Raw genomic sequence first — 20,376 nt, 5'->3', positions numbered from 1 at the left:
GAAATCAGCATTTCTGCAATGACCAGATTATAAGGTACTTCAGTAGCAAGCCTCAATTTTGGCTACAGAGTTGTAAGGGTAAGTCTTTGGTTATAATAGCAAAGTGTAGGTGGAGATGCTGAATAACTTCAGGCTCTAGACAGCTTCAGAGCATTCAATATGCAAAGAGCTTATTTCTGTGGTTGTTTCTGACTCAAAACTTACGTATGCATTGTTTTTTCACCCCTGATGTAACTAGGATTCTTGGCCATATGGAGGCCAAAGAGACTCTCAAAGATTTGCTAAACAGCTTGTATAAGCCAGAATATCACAGGCCCGTGACTAGAAATGAAATCAGTCCTTCTTACGTAATGTTCCTACTCTTTTCACTTAGCCAATTACTGAATTAAAAAAAAAAAACATCTCAAGTAGTCTGGATTATCTATGCACAAATAGCCCAGCAGACACAGAAGGTCACTGCCAGAATGGCCCGAAATTTATTTTAAACTTATTGCTTAGAATGCCAAGAAAACCCCAGAGGAGAAAGAGGGAAGTCTTCTTGCAGTCTGTGTATATATTGTAAGTGCAGAGCTGATTTGGCAATTTTAAACCATTTGTTTGAAGTGGGATTCTGTCTAAAAATATTAGGCCAAGGAGAGACTCAATGAAACTGAAAGGTGGCGTATTCAAAACTGATAAAAGGAAATGCTTTCTCACATAGTGTGTAATTAGAGTATGGAATTTGTTGCCACAGGAAGCTGTTGAGGTAAGAATTTAACACTACTCAAAGAAGGGATTAGTGTATATATATGGCTAATTGTAATTTCTATAGACAGTCCTAAAAATTGAAAGGAACATAAAACCCACAGCACAGCTGCCTTCTGCAGAATTTCTTGAGCTCTCCTCAGAAAGCTGATGCTAGATAGGGTCAAAGACAGACTAGGACTAGCTGGACCTGTAAGGACCAGTCCAGCTCTGTAAGATGAGCCTTACACAGAAAATCCAAATGCACAGTGTTGTACTGGTGTGGAAGAAGGAGGACCAAGTCCAGCTGACTTCCTGAATAGTGAAGAACAACAAAGAAAGAAATAGCATCTGTGCTAAACTGTTAATTTGCTTTTGAAATTCATTTCCAGTGCCCTATGGCATAGACTTAGATATAGAAGTTATTATATTCAATGAAACTACGCTTTGAAACTCTCTTCAGTTTTGCTCCGTTCCTTGCTCTCCTGCCTCCAGGAATGGCTCAGAGATAGGTACCTTGCTGATATTCACATTGCCCTTAGGCCTCATCACCCTCACCTTGTTTCAACTCCTTTTTTTCCATCCCAAATTCCTTTTTTCTTTCTAGTTTTTCCTCCTTTTTTAATTCTTCTGTTATTTTTTTTCACTCCTTTCCCTGATCTTCTCCTGTAGCATCACATACCTTGCTATTTCAAAAAGGTTGCCCTGAGAGGTACAAGTACAAAGCAGGGACAAGAGCAGCTCTATCAGCTTCAGCTTCTTCCTTAGCCAAGAGTCATGGCAGCAGCAAGCAAAGACAGCCAGAGGCCTGCAAGAAGTCATCTGCTGCTTGACTCCTACATGTTGCAGAACTTCATAGGTTTGGCTGCAGATTTAGGTCTAATCTGCTTTTCCTTCCCATTCAACTTTCTTCCCTGCTCCCAATTCTCATGCCCAAAGCATGTAGTTGAAAATTGTTCCTTGTAAAATTGCTTTCTTTGGGCCTGTTCTCGCAAACTTTTGCTACTTGCCTCAGTGCTTTCCTGAGTGTTTAGTCCTGTGGGCTGCAGAGGTGGCTGGGTTAGGTCCTGGACTTGCCTGTGCACAGTCAGCTTCAGAGATGCTCCACAAGGGTGCAGCAATCTGCCTACACATTGCTAATGATAGGACCTTAAAGACCTGACAGACACCCTTTTGTTGGGAGGAGGCTAATGGGATTTTAGTCTTCCTTCCCCCCAGCTAAGTTGCTCCCTCCTACTTCCCTCTACTGATGCTTCTCAGGTTTCCCTTGCAGCACCATGGCATGGCATTTCTCCAGCTCCTCCATCTGACATGCTGGATGCCATGGGGGTCCTTCTGACCAGCTGCTGGGCCTGATCCTGTCTCCTTTCCCCCTGAAAAGGAGCTGCCTGTCATTGTAGAAACAGACTTTTGGCTTTCAGTAGGAACAGCTGGAGAGGAGATTTCTCACCACGGATAAGGGTAGGCAATACCTGGTCCTGTGCTAGTTCTTGCAAGAGAAAGAAAAGTCAGAACAGTAAGCGGTACAGTATTGGGAGCCATTTGACATATAAGTTGTAATTGAGACAGGTTGCTATAAGTCAAAAGAGTTGTTTAAATGGAAAAAAGAGTCAATGAAATGGAACAGCCCAAGAATAGAACATGAGGTTTTTATATTTTATAGTCCTAAGTAACTCTGTGTCGCAGCTACAGGACTTTTAGGAAACCATGACTCTTTCTTTCTTTCTTTTTCTTTCTTTCTTTCTTTCTTTCTCTCTCTCTCTCTCTCTTTCTCTCTTTCTCTCTTTAATCTTGCTTGGGTATTACAGCCAATAGCTTTAAATTAACTGCTTTTACTGCTCTCATCAGTTGCTGGCCCCTAAACAGAAGGATATTTGATTTTGTTGAAATGTGAATGGCAATTTGGTAGGAATAAAAAGTCAAAGTGAAGCAAAGGCTTTTCAGCCTCTGGCATATCAGCAATACTTTATTGATTCAAGGGTCTTTGCATTCAGCTGTCAAAATGGTACAATGACTATTCTGATATTTCTTAGACAAATAAATACTGAGTGCAATTTGCCAGCCTTAGAACATGCAGTGACCAGGTAGAGTGACATGCCCACTGAGTTTATGCAGGTTTCTTAAAAGCCTTGCTGTGCACCAGAGAGTTTCTAAGCTTTTTTTAAATGAAAGGAGTGCCTTGAAACGGTCTTCTACAGATGTTATTAAAGGACTTGATCATCAGTCCACTGCGATCGGTAGAGAGACTCCTACTGATTTCAGCATGCTCTGAATCAGCTCTGCTCCCAGTATCTAAAGCCCATTTCAGATGATGTCATCCCTTACAACACAAGTGTTACTGGAATATATGGCATGAGCTCGATTCAGCCTATGACTTTCTTCAAATATAAGACATCTTTCATACTATGTCTTTAAACAAAAATCTCCACATGTACAGTCATGTTTCTTGGACTTGATATATCCCTATGAAAATAATAGTTTAAAAAACCTTCATGAGTTTTCATTAAGAGAGATTCTCATGTTAAGGGAATGTACATTTGCAGCAGCCAGAAAAGGGGTGGGGGGTGTGGGGGGGAGGGAGATAGAGGATGAAGCAGAAGGCACAGGAAGAGAAGGATACTTGTGAAAATTGGACAGAAAAAGAGCAATTTCAGATATCTGCTTTTGCTTTTTATCTATAGTGAAGTTTTAAAATAAAATACTAGTGCAGTGTTTAAGTAGAAAAGTACCTTAAATGTTATGAGATTATTTTAGTTATGACAAATATATATATCATTACATGTAAATATTATTTTTCTTGTGTTTTTCCCAGTAGTTATAAAAAGGAAAGAGAGTAGTTCTGGTATACTGGCCAACTGAAACCAGGTGTGGGAGGCTCGATAGGTAAAGGGAAGGTGTATAGATTAACTTTGCAATTGCGCTGCTAACTAAAAGACTACTTTTAAAAAGCTACAGTTTCTGAGGGAAAAGTATCTTGCCTTTATGCTGAAAAGGCTTTTAATAATTTATCTTCACTTGAGAGAAAATGATTGAATAGTAAATTATAGCATGAATTAATATGTTTGAGAATTCTTTTTGCAAGTATGGAAAAGCTGATAGGATTCCTGCATATACACTTCAGAAAGAACCTGTATCTTAACTTGTACTACCTCAGTCTTCAGTTTTCATGTAGTACAAAAATTATTAAAAATAATCAGAAGGATTGGCCAAAATCATTCTTTTCATTATGGCCTTTATTTCTGTGGATTTTTACCAAGAACTGAGTTCTTGCTGGAAAATGCCAAAACTTTAATAGTAGAGATTACATTTTAAAATAATAATAGTATAATGATATATTCAGAAAGCCTCTGATGCTGTTACAAAAAAGCTCCTCTGTGCCACTTTGAGTGTAAAGAGACTTTAAAATTGGGTGTGAGTGAGGCTGTAGTGTAAATAAGAATCAAAATTGCAGTTTATAATACCTCATGTCTCACTCAAGCTTTCCGAGTAACTTTGTGAATTGCCTGGAAACATTGGCTGAGCTATAGGCAAATAACAGGAAGAATCACTAGAATAATAAGAATAACAGAGCGAATATTAAGTCAGGCACTTGAGAAAAGCTGAAGTTTTATTTTTAGCAGTAAAGTTTTATTTCACAAGCAACTTACTCTGAATGGGCTTGGCACAGCTTTTGCAAGCGAGGGCTGCGTGTGCAGCCCCCCATCTTTTGAGCGCAATGAATGAGGTAAGGAGTCAAGACCTATTTTTAGTGCCCATGCACTCAGGGATAAGAATGTGGGTTCTTTTCCGCTGGCAGTTTCCAAACCTCTTCTTTAATCCTAAAATGTGGAAAGTCAAATTAAATTTGCAGCATTTATTGTGCCATATTTCAATGCCAAAAGGTGCTTATAGGCCATCTAGGTAAAAATATGAAATAATGCTTTGAAAGTTCTTCAGAAATATTCACTGGACACTGTTCAAAGTTGGCCAGTGATCTACATTACACCTTACTAAAATGCCAGGATTTTACTGTTGAAACAGCTGTTGTTTTTCCCCAGGAAATCATTAACATCTCCCCTCGCTTTAGGCAAGTATCTTCAACATGCCCCCCTTCCCTTTGCTCCCAGTGCTTCATGTCACAGTGACCTTAGTCTCCATGTGGAGGGATGTATGTTAGAGGCTACTTTGGAAGTGCTAAAGCCAAAGCTGAACCTGCCAGAATGGTTCCCCTCACCTGAGTCTGCTGCAGATGTTTTCCTTGAGCGTAGTAGTTCAGCAGTGCTTCTGCTGTCTAAGCATGCTGAAATGGAGGAGGCAGTTAGACACTGACATGCAGACGTGGTACATGGCTGTACCAGGCACCCCTGCTCTGCTTGCCTGCGAGAAATACTGGCTCTCCTCCAGGAGCCCAAGAATTTGCACTTAGCCTCCAGGAAAAGACCTGCTTGCAGCTACCTTTGTGTTTAATATGAAGATGCATTTCCACATGTTGCAATGGATTGTAATACATTACAGATCCTAGCAGGTCTGTGTTTTCCTCATTTTAAACACCTGCCACTTAGATCAGCGAGGAGACCTAACTTTAAGTGTAGTCATGGTGCAAAGCTGCACTGTACCCTCAATACTCAGCTAGTGCACACAGTGACAGCTTATGGTCTGATGTGCACAGCAGTTTTGGCTACCTGAGTACATGTCCATAAAGTTTTGCAATTGTTTGCCTGAACAAGTGGAAATCTAAACTGCTGCAGCAGCAGCAGCACTGTGACTTTTTTTGCCAAGCTTCCAGAGACTTCAGTATCCCTCTGAATTTGGCCCCTCCTCCGTAATTCAGCTGTAAATTAATTTTTTGCATTCAAACGACTAGCCAAGCGGGGTATTGTTCAGGTCTTGAACTTGGTCCCTGGCTCAGCTCCCCAGGCTGTGAGAAGCAGCACTGCGCATTGCTCTTCCAGGGCTTCCTCAGAACCTCGGAGCATTTCCAGATGGATGGACAGCTGCCACCACGCAGCAGCTGGAGGGCAGCAGGGGGAGAGGCTGTGCACTGGAGGGGGATCCTGCCGCCCCAAGAGGAGAGCGGAGCTGGCTTTAGCCTTGTCTATGCTGTCTTTTCAAGAAGGGCAACCTTATATGAGGCTTAATTATGGGGGCTTGTTTTGTTGATTTATGATTTAATCTATGACGAGTCAAATAGACCTATCCTCCAAAGCTGGGATAGCAGCACTGCTAAACTTTCTAATGAGCTGGCACAGCAGCTGTTAACAAGAAAGTATGTTTTGCTGCCATCTCTGCTGTGATAAACTTGAGGACTGGGCAATTCAAACATAAGGTTTAGGAAAATTTGAGTGATCTGTGTTGAATGTATAGATGCAAAGGGCTAATCCCACTCTGCCTGCAGATATTCCCTGATGTACTTGGACACATCCAGAAACTCACATTTGGGCACCCTCAGGAACCACCCAGAGTGTCTACACACCAACTTTTATGAAATATAGTGAATCTAATTGGATAGCATTTATAGAATGATGGGCGTTTCTGGGTTCTTACTGACTTTTTTCTGGAAGCCAGCTAAATCACATTTAATTCAAAAGTTCAAGCTGCTGTATAAAGCATATTTCCTGTTCTTTATTTCTTTATTGTAACTAACTGGGACTGATCCGCCTTTGAAATCAGTTCAGCTTCACTGACTTCAGTGGAGCTTCACTGGCTAGCTGGTCTCTGGCTTGTAAATTTTTTGCTGTATTTCCTCTTTCCTTTCCACTTCTACACTTTTTCCTTCTGGACACTTTTTCCAGCACTTTGCGTCTGCCTCTCTTTTATTTTTTTTTTAAACAACCTTCAATATTTTCTTATTTTTTCTTTCAGTCTCTCCCCACTGTTCTCTTAAATCTTTCCCTTGCTCTGTTTGTTTGCAGAGGGAGCCCAGAGTTTCTGTGGTACATAAAGGAGATAGTCTGGTGCAAAAGCAGGTGTGTGAATAACATTATATGTATAGGTAACTTACATCCAGAAGCTTGTAAAATCTTCGGTTTATGGCAGTATTTTCTGGTGTTTCTGAGTTGTCTTCTTTTTAAGGGCTTTTTTCCTTTACAGTTAGTTATTCAGTATGCAAGTGGTAGTTGAAGGGGGTGTTCAGAAAAGTAAGTATTCCCTGAAGTTAGGGCAGCTAGAGAGAAAATCTAGATAGACAATGACAGGAAATAGTTCTGTTCCCTGTATCTACTATACCCAGAAAATGACTGGAAGGGAAACTTGGAAGTATTGGATGAAAAATGGCTTACCATGTCAGTCAGAGGTAATGCATAAGACAATCCACAGGCTTCTCTGGAGCCGCTCACTAGCACATCCCTCCCGAAGTTCATCTCCCTCTGGGAGAAACACCATAATTCAGCCATTTAGGGACTGTCTGAAACAGTGATGTATTTTCTCTGGCAATACAGCAAGACCCAACAGTGACTGGAAGAAACATTTTTCCACATGAAATTGGCTCAAGACTGCTGCTTCAAATGTCACTAAAGCATTAGCCCATTAGAAAAAAGGGTTAAAGCAAGCTGACAAACAAGAACTTATTGCTTAATTCTCGTAACCACCCTTAGTTTTGGAAAGTCCACCAGTGCTACTGACTTACCTCCTCTCTAGATTCAATACTATCAAGAGGATAAACTGAAGAAAGCGTAAGGTAAATGGAAAGGTGAGACAGACAGACTCTCCTGCTCACTCTCTGCAAAGGCAAAGCTGTAAACTGAGTCTGTAAATACCTAAGTATGTATATGATTTTACTTGCTTGAGAAATCCCATTAAAATCAAAAAGATTAGTTGCACAAGCGAAGTCACACCATGCTGTATGGCAGCAATAGACAATGTTGTTGGCGCACTTGGCCTTTTAATATGAAAATGGAAGAAAATAACTGGCAGGAAGGAGATTGTTGAGAATTTTGACCTGTTAAAAAAACTAATTTTTCATCCAGTTATTACAGGGAAAACATTTTTTGTGTGTTTTCTTTCTAAAACTTTTTACATAGTTCAGATGATGAAGTCCATTAAATATTGCTTTAATCTTTATATTTGCTTGCATTGCTTGTCTTTTGTCCTATTCTTAGTTTGTCAGAAACTACAAAGCCTGGGCTGGCTTTTCCATTTTTGTATGTGCTTGGCGCAGGAGAGTCTTTGTCTCTGCTTAGATACAATGCAAATGAACATAATGGCAGTAGCAGTAACAACAGCAGCCACAAAAACAACTTTAGTGAGAAATGAAATTTTGTTTTTTCATAGTGCTGCGTTGAAAAAAAGAGATATCAAAGTTTCAAATCCTAAAGCTGGCATGTGTCTGAAAGGCTCCTGAAACTACATGTCCATTTTTCTGCAGTTGCCTTGTCCAGACACAACCAGTGATGCTTTTCCCTAATGAAATAAAACCAACAAAACCAAACTGTTATTTTTGCCCCCAGTCTGACAGTAAATTAATTCCATATATGCTTTTTGTTATGCAATTGTTCCCTAGTCAGGAAAGTCAGGGCTCAGGAGAGCAGCCCTGGTGTCATGGGCTGCTTGCTCTGAGGATTGGTTTTCCCCACACTTTAACTTCTCATCTTGAAATGACATTGCACTCATCATGTCTCAGTGTCACATGCCCAATGTCTCTGGCTGCCTTAATAAACCTTTATAAAAAGCAGTTAACCATATAACATTAACCATATAAGGCAGCTTTTTGCCTTTATTTTTTTGTTTTACCCTTCCTCCAAACTTGAAGGGAGAAGAAAAGAGGTCTTGAGATGGTACAGAGCATTTTATTTCCTATATTCCTGGAGACTGTTTCTTGTTTTCTTATGCAGGATCCCACTAATCACAGATTTGGGGTTAAGATAGGACTTTCCCCTAGACCTGTTTGGTAGAAGGTTCTGGCTGCCATTTTGCTCTCTCCCTCGATTTTCTTGCTGTGTTGTTTTTGTTTTGGGGGCTTTCCCCTCTTTATATAGGACAGGGCTGGGTTTGCCTGCTGGAATCAGTTGGACTTTCCTCAACTCCTTTCTTCCTGGAGGCTGCAGAAATCTTGAGCACTGATGACTTTTCATCTCTCCTGTTCTCCGCATGTGTCACGTAGTTTAATCCTCTATGTACCTAAAGCGCCATAGTCTCACTTACGTCTTTGGGCTTAATATACTGGTGTTTGCGTGAAACTTAACGACCTGATGATCTAGTTGTCCCTCCTGACCTCCAACCTTATGAAACCTGCCTAACTGCCACCATGTAATAAATCAGGACAAACAAATGAAATAGGCCATAGTCTCGCCTGTTCACACCTGCTGACTATAAAAACTGAGGAGAGAAGAGCTGAGTGATGAAGGAATACAGCAGCTTTTACATATGGGTTGCCAGTTCAAATCCAACCTTGAATGACTGAAAGATTTTACCGATTGGAGGATGTGTGAAAAGAGTGTGGTGGCCTCAGTCCATTTCCCAGTAAACATAAAAAATTCAACATCCTTTTAAGAGCTCCCATAAACTGGTGTAGGATCTCCATTTAAGTTTTTTCGTATCAGTGTAGGGGTACATTGGTTGAGGAGTGATTTTACCTATGTTGTGCTGGTTTGGGGAATAAACAAGTGTGTCTGGTTTTCAGAAATGCCAGCTTCCGAGAAGCCAGAAATTCTTACTGACACATGCTGAGCCACACTACCATACAGAGACCATCATAAACACAGAAACCCCAGAACAAGGGACATGCTGTAGCACTTTGTGATGTTAAGTCCGAATACATCTTTTTTTGTTGTTGTTCAGAATATATAAAATTTTCACTGTGAAAAACAGCTTAATGGACATTTTCTACTGAAAATTTACAAACAAATGTGAAACAAGTCTTCAACAATAAATTTTGTTTTCAGAGTAATTTAAAAATTATGAGTCCTTAAGTTAATTTCCCACCAGAAAAAGAAAAAGTGTAGCTGTGCTCATGCCTCTGTCATGAAGCATTCAGCTAGTCCCTTCAACTTATTTAAGAGACTGAAGTCAGAGCATAAAAACAGAGACCCAAGCTGTGCAGTCGATATCCACTGGCCATATGGTGTCACCAGGAGAATTAATCTAACCCATCGCTTGCCTCTGGCTTTTTCCTGGGGCCCAACAGCCCCTAACTTTCTGCGTAACAGCTGTGTATTTGGTCACATATCCAACAAGACATCACAGGGCCCATGGGAATGATGACAGGCCTGCAACCTATTGCTTGGCTATTTCTAGGGATTCCTGAGAACAAGGGCTGACAGAACAAGTTGTTCTGGAGGTGGCAACCTGTTCTGACCGTGCTTTTTCCTATGGGCTCTTTGGAAGAACTGGGAACACCTGGCATGTTTACAGAGCAATCAGACGTATGTGCAAATATATTGTAATGTACATTTTGGTACATACATATGGTTACATGGGTGAAGGTGGTTCTGGTTTCTAGCCTTCACCTACAATTAAAAGAGGCTCTGAGTCTGCAGCCCTTAGCCAGAGAGTTTGGACCACATATTGAGTGAACGGGTCCTTTTTAGGGATACAAATATGCTGAAATTAAAATTTCAACATGCACCCACTGCTATCCTGATTTATTTAATTCAAGAACTCCCCCTCCCACATTCTGCCTGAGCTGAAATCTGCAAATGGGATTTCCGGATGGTGGTGTTTTTTCAGAGCAGCCCCAAATAAATTTCAATACAGTAGCCATTCCTCATCCAAGAAAGCAGATTATAACAATTTAGTATTTCAGATTTGGCAAAGGCCACTTCTTATGCTGCTAAAGCCAGGTTAACTTAGAATGGGAAGAATGGTCTATACAGATCTATATGGTTCATGAACAAAAGCAATGCCAAAACATATCTTGCCTTAAATGCCTGCACTACACTCACTTATTATAGTTAATAATAAATATATTTTGCATGTTCAGAGTATAATACAAAAATTAATTCATAGAGATGCAACTTAATGATTCCCGAGGTATCTTCTGTGTCTGTCCCATAACAGAATGGCTTATCACATGAATTAACTGTTCTTGTGAATCACAGAGATAACACAAAAACTGAATACAATTCAGCCAACTCTTGCCAGGGGTGTTCTCAGCAGACACTTAGGGCATATAGTCTGATTAGTGATCTAAGGGGTTACCTTGATATATCAAGCAGCTCTAAGAAATTCCCAGAAAGACTTTTGGGGGCACTTGAGTAAAAGCAGAAAATGGGGTTCTGGTGAACCGCTCATTCCCCCACCCGCCGATGGCTGCATCTTTTAACTTGCTCAATTTCACGTGTTCTCACACCCAGGCACATGTGGGGCTGACACAATAGATGGTTCAGCTCTGGCATGCTGAAGCTATGCATATTTGCTCCCCAGGTGCTCAGCTTTATGTCTGCTCACCAGGCAGCTGCAACCAAATCTGGCTATTGTTTCTGCTCAGGGATGGCAGGGCAAGGGGAAAAGCACATCATAGGCCGTTGTTGCAAGGAGAAGGGGAAAGAGCCCCTCTGCCATTAATCCTGCCCAGCCGATTCTTCCCTGGAGCCAGCACAACCCCTGACTGCACAGCAGCGGCTGGACAAGGGACACGTCTGTTGTGTCTCCATGACGCTAAAATTCCCAGTGTTTCTCAGCCCTTCTCAGATGGTTGAGGATTGCTTTATTGGCACAGGTGCCGTCGTGACACTGAGCATTGCCCCACCGAACACCTGCTGCAAGACCCTGGCTGCTTAATGATATATATGCAAACATGAATCTAATTGACCAAGAGTTGAACTCTAGTAAAATCACTTTATGGCCTTCTTTGTGACTATTTCAACAAAGCCAGATTTCTTCTTCCTTTTTTTTTTTTGCTTGGACATATAGGTCCTAAACAGAAAAATAAACACTTCTCTCTCTTCTCACTCTTTCTAATTGCAGCTCACACAATATGGAAAAAAAAACACCAAGAAAAATGGGCAAAGTGGGTGATTGTTTGTCTTCCTTGTCAGTTGAACAGGCTGGTATTTGAGAAGACCATATTGTGGTGATGGGCACTGAAGACATACATTGGAAAGAGCTCATAAAGCCTGGACAAAAATTGGAGACAGTGAAAAAAAAATTTTAAATTATCATTATTTCTAATGCACTTGAAGTTGTTCTTTCATCCCGGATGCTTACCACAAGCCTCGTTTAAACTAGGACGCATACTTTAGATAGATTTTTCTTTTTCTTTTTTTTTTCTTTTTTTCTTAAGAGAACAAACCATAAGAAGAAAAGATCTTGTAAACTACTTTAAAGACTTCTCAAAACAACTTGACTGATTTGCAAGCACCTATTACTTCAGCCCTCTAATTAAAACCAAATGAACTTTGCCAGCCTTTCCTCCTGTAAAAATTGGTGTTAATGGAATTAGGAGAAATGTTAAATACTGTTACCAGTAGGATGGCTTTGTTGTTATACACGTCTTTCCCCATTAAAACATGTTTTATAAAAACATCGAAGTTCCCACAGTTTTTTGATGGGTGTTTTCTCTGAACACAATACTAGTTATCTGAGAGTTATGTTTCTTACCTGCAGTCCAGAATCTGCCATGGAAAGCACACGGTTCTGGTTGCATCCATGAATAAACAGGCAGGTACACACTTGTAAAGCCACTACGACAAGTTAATGCACAAATAACCCTCAGGCTTGCACCTCCCTTTTCCAAAGCGAGCCATACTTTCTTTATTTTTATTGTTCACATGCAGTTGAGTCCTTAGCATTCTGCTTCTTTATTTTTCCTTACTCTTTGGCCTAAGTGCTTTTTGGACTTAAAAAACTGCACTTTATAAAAAAGTGTGGTCTGCTCCTCTGTTAGAGTAGGGATGCTTCTCTTATTACAGTCATTTTATGAGAGGAGAGTTTCTGAGCATTTTCAGTGAGAATTGACTGCTTGTGAAAAGTTAACAGCCTGAAAGCTGAATTCATCTGCTTATTTGCAGAACTGGTGAAACATAGGCAATGTCAGTGAAGATAACATGTGTGTGCACTCTGACCCAGGAGAGTCTCTTGTAGGTGACATTTTGCAGTGACTGTTCACAAAGGCATGTGCTCCATGAACTCACTCTCTTCTCCAACACCTTGGCACTCCTGTGTATACACAGGCAAAGTATACTCCAATGACGCCTTACAGGAATTCTTTATAAGGACTTACACATTTGTATTTTAAGTTTCTCTCTGGCAATATAGCATCTTAGACAGCCTTTTATATGGGCAGTGCCATTAGCTTGCTGTTCATAAAGCACTGTGAAGTGGAAAAAGTTGATCTGTGGAAAGCGTAGGAATGATGGGGGGATTTGCTCCTCTGCTGAAAAATCCCTCCATTCTGCAGTGGAGAAGGATGTGTGCCTCTACGATAATCAGCCCACAAGCTGGGGTTGCAGCCAGAGTGCAAGAGTGAATTCACTGCATATCACCTGCCTCCTACCACTATGAGCCAGAGGACTTTGGGGCTGGGCAGTGGGAAGACCAGAGCTGCTAACCAATTTTTCAGCAGAACTTGTTTTGCTTGACAAAGCAGTGGCTTCCCGCAGATGTCTTCTTTTGCTGGAATTTAGCACTGGCATCTCTGAATATCCCCTCTCAGCCTGGTTCCTGTTCCTCTCAGAGACAGGGAGAGATTGGTTGCGGCATTTCCCTGAGGTGCAGAAGGCTCAGGGTCAAGTCCTTGCTTTAAGAAAGACACCCTTTTACTTAGAAAGATGGGAACTTTGGGCCTCCTGGCTATTATCATTGAACAAAAAATCATTAAGAGGTTTTAACAATGAGGATAATTCATAACTGAGTGTAACTGATTCAACAAGGGAGTTTTGCATGAAGACAGCATGCGTTTTGTCAGCTCTGAAAACTACAGCTGTTCAGAGCTCAGCTATATTAATCTTTTTACATCATTTAATTTGTAATTCCCAGGAAGTGCAAAGGAGTCTCAATATTAATGTGAGAGTCAGGCTATCACTTTGCACAGTGAGTTCATGTAATCTGCATATAATCTAATGTATGTGTACATTATTAGATACATGTACAATGCTTCAACAATACAAGGAGTCAGTAAAGTGCATCCAGTATGTCTAAGCTGTAATCTAGAGATGCGCTTGCAGCCTCTGAGCTAACTTCAAGCTAAATTTGGAAGCCTGCCCAAGCCTCAGTGCCTCCTACCATTGCAGACAGCACTCCAATTGCAATGTGAGCATACAACAGAACGATTCCTGCTCTGAAGAGCTTAACGTATATCACTAAGTTTCCTTAATGTGGAATATCATCACACCCCTAACCTGTAGGGTCAGAAAAGAATTAAATTCATTTTAGGATCTTGTGATAGTCTTTCCCCTGTGATGACTGTGACCCTGAACAAATGTAGCTCTGACACTTTCCTCACCTTCCCCATCTGTAGAGTAACAGTGAGAGCTCCTCCCCTCAGACCGGCCCCCATCTTTAATTTTTAGGCTGCAAGAAGACCATTGCAGTCCCAGCCTGATATAAGTAATTGTTTCTGTGGCCTAATTGCTTATGCCATGGAGTGACCCAGGAAAGCAGTATCTCAGGGGGAAGAAGGAGAATTTGGTGAGAAAGGAGGTTGCCTGAGCTTTTCCAATCAGATCTGCATCTGGATAGACTTAGAGAAATCTAGCTCCAGTGTTTTGGCTCTTCCTTTGCTCCAGTTTGTGTTCATTTCCCCAAAACAGTTCTGAATTATGTAATACCTTTGGTGTTTTTTTCCTCTGCTATCATCTTAATTCGTATTATGGGCTGCTAGTTTGCTATGTAGCAAGTAATTACAATGAGCTGATCAGAGACTAATTAGAACTGCTTTTTACTGATATGGTACCAGAATACATCAGCTTGTTTGGGTGATCCGGTTGTACAGTTTTAAATGTTGAATACAGTGCAGCACAGCAGAGCAAAGAAGCATGGAGGGAAGCTACATCATGCTACATCATCCCCAGGTTTTCACTAGTTTACCCTAACCTGAGAGCAGAATGCAACCATCTGGCCACTGGTGAAATCTACTGACTTGGTCTTTCTCTAGAGTGCCCATGCCACTCAGAGAAGAACTCAAATGAAAGTCTCAGGATTTAGGAATAAGCCAAGCCAAGGTCCAGTCTTAAAATTTAACCCTGAAGCACTTGACAAAAATGGGTCCATGCCTCCAGCACTCTGTGATGTAAAAAAGTCCCATTATGCAATAGCAGATATTTCACAGGCAGGAAACAGAGGTAGGAACATATTATGAGATAGATTTTCCAAGGTTTTCCACCACTGAGAAGTGTACACACTGAAAAGACGCCAAAGATGTCAATAAATAGTTATCACGAACTAATAACAATGTGCATATTAGGTGCCTAACCTACTTTGGCACTTTTTTAAAAAACTGACAGAATACCCTTAAGAATTTGGCCTTGGGGAAAGGCCAATATGAAGTCAGTTGCCAAAGCTGTATGTGGACGTCCTGATTCCCAGTGCAATGGCTTAACCATGAGATTGCTCCTCTAGACAAGGTCTGCTGGCACTATATAGTTTCTGGTTTTGACACATGGTAAATCCACCCAAAACCAGAGTTTTGGAGAGACAGAAACTGTTTATGAAACCAATCAAATTTAGGAATCTTGCCCATCAAAAGTAATGAGGGAAAGGGTTTGAAAATATCAAGAAAAACAATTCAACATTTTTTAGAAATGGAAATGTCTTACTTATGGAAAGCTGAAATGTTTTGTTTCATCACTCCTGAAATGAAACTTTATTTTACTCCAAAATGTCCTTTAAAAAAATCAAATGACTTTTTCTTTAGAAGAAAAAGAAAGGGATAAACATTTCTGATGCAAAATGACACACTTCAAGTAAACCCAAAAGAAAAAGAATAAGTTTCTCCATTTCATTAGACAATTCAGAAAATATCAATACTTTTTAGATTGCATTCTTCACCTCTGGTGGCTTCCTGCAATATATTCTTGGATTCTGCTGGGATTTTTTTTCCAGATGCTATCTCCCTGTCCTGCACCACTTCCCTCACAAATCCATACCTTCACTCATCATTCTGTTGGCTGAACTGCCCTATCAGCTTTCCTTTGCTGACATTGAGTTTATTCAGTCATGTATTTAAAGCAGAGCAAGCTGCCAGTGTGCCGCAGCTCAGAGCTGAAGCTCTTTGAAGAGACCCACAGGCATAGGCTAACTGAATCAGCTTCCTGAGGATGCTGCAAGTCAGCAGTCTTAGTTGCTAAGCTGCTGAAAGGTTCAAATGAGGCTGCCCATGGAAAGAAAAGAAGAAGAAGAACAAGAAGAAGAAGAAGAAGAACAAGAACAAGAGAAAGGAAGGAGGAGAGGAGAGGAGAGGAGAGGAGAGGAGAGGAGAGGAGAGGAGAGGAGAGGAGAGGAGAGGAGAGGAGAGGAGAGGAGAGGAGAGGAGAGGAGAGGAGAGGAGAGGAGAGGAGAGGAGAGGAGAGGAGAGGAGAGGAGAGGAGAGGAGAGGAGAGGAGAGGAGAGGAGAGGAGAGGAGAGGAGTTTTAGCTGTACCAGGGAGACCTGTGATCTTGGAGAGTTCTCCCTGCAGACATGGAAAATGCCATCTGTTCAGTGAGGGCATGAAACAGCAGAGGATCAGCCCAAGTAGCCCAGTTAACGTGGAGGCTGTGCCTCTGTGCCAGCTTTGTCAATGACACCTTGTGCAGAACCCACACACATGGGTGAATGGACAGGCTATTGCTGAAAGCCATCTGCTACATGTGCTCATGCTCTTAAAGGTCCTTGGAGCAGGTTATTCTTCATAAAGCTGTTGTTATAATTTTTAAAGTCACCAAATATTGTCTTGGAACCAAAAAATATCCCCTAAGAAACATTCAAAAATCCATATATGCAGATTATGGAAGCAATACTTCAGTTGCAAGCTGAAATTTCCCAGATAAACTAGGTCACTTAAAATAACACTGCTTTCTACAGTATCCTAGCAGAAAAATTAAGACTACAGTTTAATAGGAACTGCTCTTTAACCTTATCTCCGCATAGCTACCTTCATCAAGATAGTCAATAAGTGTTTAAAAATAGAAAGATGCAGTAGTGAGTATTATGATCTTCCTTGGCCATTGCCTGTCTGTGCAAATGTGGCCTATTCAGAGAGAGAAATTTCAAGAAAAAGGGCATCCTTCATTTGGGTCAGAAGCAGCTGGAGAATCCTTCACCCTTCTTCTTTGTGTGAAGCCTTCATACCTAGCACTTACGGATCTGCCTTTGTTAGCTGCCAGTCTGCAGCAAGAGAGGAAGGTAACCTGCATGTAGGAAAATCTATTCCCCCATGACTGTAGTAAGGATGGTGCTCCAAAAGTCACAGGAAGGCTATGAGCGGCAGGATGGAGGCTCAGAGGGGAAACAGTGCAAGGAATGAAACATCAGGACAACATGGATCCTGTTGTCCTCTGTTATGAGGTTGATAAATGGCTGCATCTTGTCACAAATGGACCTTTTAAAATTGTTTGGCTTCCTTCCAAGATAATGTGAACAGTATTAGGCAAAAGCACAGTCAAATCTGAAACCAACAGCAAGGTGTAAAGCCTTCTGCTTTATTTGCTAGTGAAATTTTTATAGTTGTTATGGCTATTTGGATGTGAATTAAAACTTCTGGCATCATGGAGATACTTGGTCATCAGCATCGGAGAAGGCTGGATGCCCAGCATGGGTCTGCTTTCCTTGTCTATGGTCCTCCTCTAGAGCAGCATCTACCCCCAATCATTCAGCCCCAAAATAAAATGTTTCTATGTTTTTTCAGCTTGTGAGTGGCACTGGAGAGCATTTTTCATGACATTTCATTCAGCTGTGATATATTTAGAGCATACTGAGTTGCCAGTGTCAATGCTACAGAAAAAGGCCCAGAATGCAGTTTGCAAAATATGCAATGCAGCACTGTAATGCCCAGCTGAGATGTTCCCCTTAGGGCAACTGCTTTATCACTCAGCAGCCTAAGGGTCAGGGCACAGCACCAACTGCTCAGACCTGGGTAGGCTCATGCAGAGCTTGTGGATTCACAAGTACGGGTGGGTTAAACTTGGAGGGTTTCTAGCTGCTTAAACCATGGCAGTTGAGGTGTGGATCAGCCATCTCCACCACAGGCAGTGACAGACCGAAAGGGAAGAGTGGGGAGGGGCAGTACCCTCTCCATCTATGCAATTCATAGGGACAGTGTCCTTGTAACGTTACAGCTGGAGTGCCTGACACGTGGTGGGAACCCACGCTCAGGCATCCCAGGAGATGACACTCTCTCCCCTTTCTGCTGTGGCACCTCCTTCCTGACAGCATGCAGTGCATGGCCCCTGCTGCTACATGGCCACATACAACAACCACATCCCCTGTCATGTGGCGTTGCATCTCTCACACAGGGTTTGAGAGCCTGATTGCTCTTCTGGTTGACTTTTCCCTCAGCCTTTGGAGGTACCATAGCTGAGGCAGAGGCAAAAAAACCCAGGGTGGCAGAAACTCCGCCATGCTGCACTCCTTGCCAAGCTCTCCAACTACAGCCCTTGCTGTTGTAGGTATTGACAGCAATCCCTATGCCAGTGCTTGCCAGAGGCTTGTGAATGGTTGTCACAGAATGAGGATGCTCCTCAAGATCACCAGATTTATGATTTGAGAAGGCAAGTCAGATAAAACTGCTGCTTTTGCCACAGCTGCACTTGCCTGTAGTCAGAGCCTTGCCTCCTTTCCCTCCCAGCCAGTTTGCAACTGCAGCCCAAAAGCCTTATCTGCCTTCTTTCCTTTCTTTTTTAACAGGCATTTCCAGTTGGTACCCTTGAGGGGCACAGTAAGTGTGGAGCAACTTGTTTTTGGGGACTGTGGCTTTTAGGTGCAAAGGAGAGAATATTCCCATGCAAATTTCTCTTGGTGCTCAGTTGCTTTGGAGAATCTGCTCTCAGATATCCTCTCACTTGTAAAGTATAAAGAATGCATACAAGTTTGGAAATAAGGCTTTAGTTGTTTTATGGTACTATTAACTCTCAGCTTAACTCCCAGCTTTCAGCATCATTAACTACAGAATGGAAAAGCTACTAACTTTCAGTGCTATAAATTAAAACCTAGAAAAACCTTATGTTTACTGAAAAAGTAAGGATGCCTGCCAACAGGACCTTCTCTCTTGAGACTACTGAAGGTCTTAAAGTACATCTGTATGTTATCCTCACTGGGTCTGACAAGGGAAAATAATCATGGAACATAAATACCTTTGCTTTGTCATATCGTGTCAAACTCTGAGAGATCTTTGGACCATTTATGTATTTAAGAATAGAGGCTGGCAAGCTAGAGACCAGTACGTCATCAAGCCTGGAGACAAGCGAGGTTTTCTATGACTGCAGTATGACAATCCTTCTTCGCTGAAGCTTTAGTAGTAAGTGGTGTAAAATAGGACATCCTGCTTTAAGATTGCTAGAAACTCTAGCAAAGCAGAGTAGACTAAGGTAAACATACTCGGCACTTGAAAAACAGTTTGACATTTTCTCTGAACACCACTGTTCCAAAAACAAATACATCCCAGATTGCATGGGGAATGTTTTCTATATTATCCTAAATGATGAAGAGCTATATCTGCATATGTTAGGGAGAGGGAGAGTTACTTCCACACACCAGCATTCCCTGCTGGCTAGAGAGAAAATAGCAAGTGCAATGGCCAGCCACAAGGGTTTCCAAGAAACAGACAGTTGCAAATCCTGTCTGAAAGGCAGGTATCAAGAACAGCTGGATATAAAAACAACCTCCCTGAGTATAAGGGAAGTTAGAAACACACTCTCTTGCTATCATGATGTATTCACCTCAGATTCAAGTTACGCTTAAGGCACAGCAGCAGATTTGGAAGTGGAATTTGAATGTCCAAAGCTTCAGAGTGATTTGAGTCGAGATTCATACCATTTGCAAAACTCGCATCCAGACTTTGGCTTTGCTCTGCCTCACCAGCCTTCAAACTTTTTAAATCCAGAATATGGATTTGAGCACATTCCTCTTTATTTTGTCTGTTTTCCTTCTCGTATCAGGGTTGAAAAGGGTGTAACTTCATCAACTTTCAGTGAATATTGTTGATATAGGAGAATGGGCACCTGTTTTTGGACTAGTGACATAATGTTTAATAGGATGCTTGAGAACACTGAAACCTGTATATAAATCAGAACATGTACTCATTCACTATGATAGAGATATTCTAGTATTTAGCATTTAAAGAAGAGAAGTATGTGTACAATAGAGACAGTAGTCCAGGTTTAATATGTGATCTCAAGAAGCCCGGGTTGAGCATCTGCCCTTTCCCATTCATCTCATCCTTTGATTATCTTACCTGGAAAAAACTTTAAGTATGAAGTCTGTCCAACACAGTATGCTCATATGCTTTAACACTTGGCCTTTGGCTTGAAAAGGGGGGAGCGTCCTGTCCTAAATTTGAAATCATACTGTCTAATGTCTTCTGAAAGCACACCTCACCTCTAACACTTTATCCATTCACCGAGCCTTTGGCAGGATTTTTGCACCTTCATTCCACTCTGACTGGGTGTTCTCTGAAACACATTAAAGCTGAAAGCCTTCAGAAGACTTTTTCTGCAAATTAATAATTTTTTTTTACAAATCTGAGTGAAAAAGCATTTTAACGTTTTGACAAATTATGAAATAACAGGTTAGAAACAGGATTCTGGATACTGTATTTGGGTTGTC

General features: G+C 41.3%; 1 protein-coding gene and 1 long non-coding RNA gene across 2 annotated transcripts in view; one reads left to right on the top strand and one right to left on the bottom strand.

The window, feature by feature from the left end:
* Window positions 1-20,376, top strand: part of LOC112984511 (potassium voltage-gated channel subfamily KQT member 1-like) — a 498,975-nt gene that overhangs the window by 396,159 nt on the left and 82,440 nt on the right. The window lies entirely within an intron of this gene.
* LOC112991562 (uncharacterized) lies at window positions 4,354-12,300 on the bottom strand. Its single transcript, XR_003261329.2, has 3 exons — window positions 12,238-12,300; window positions 6,981-7,067; window positions 4,354-4,541 (listed from the first exon to the last, which is right to left on the bottom strand). It is a non-coding gene; the product is annotated as an uncharacterized LOC112991562 (long non-coding RNA).

The sequence above is a fragment of the Dromaius novaehollandiae genome, chromosome 1 (genome assembly GCF_036370855.1).
Source record: "Dromaius novaehollandiae isolate bDroNov1 chromosome 1, bDroNov1.hap1, whole genome shotgun sequence".
NCBI lineage: Eukaryota > Metazoa > Chordata > Aves > Casuariiformes > Dromaiidae > Dromaius > Dromaius novaehollandiae.
Note: the sequence above shows the minus strand (reverse complement) of the source record. Positions and strands in the feature narration are given on the sequence as shown.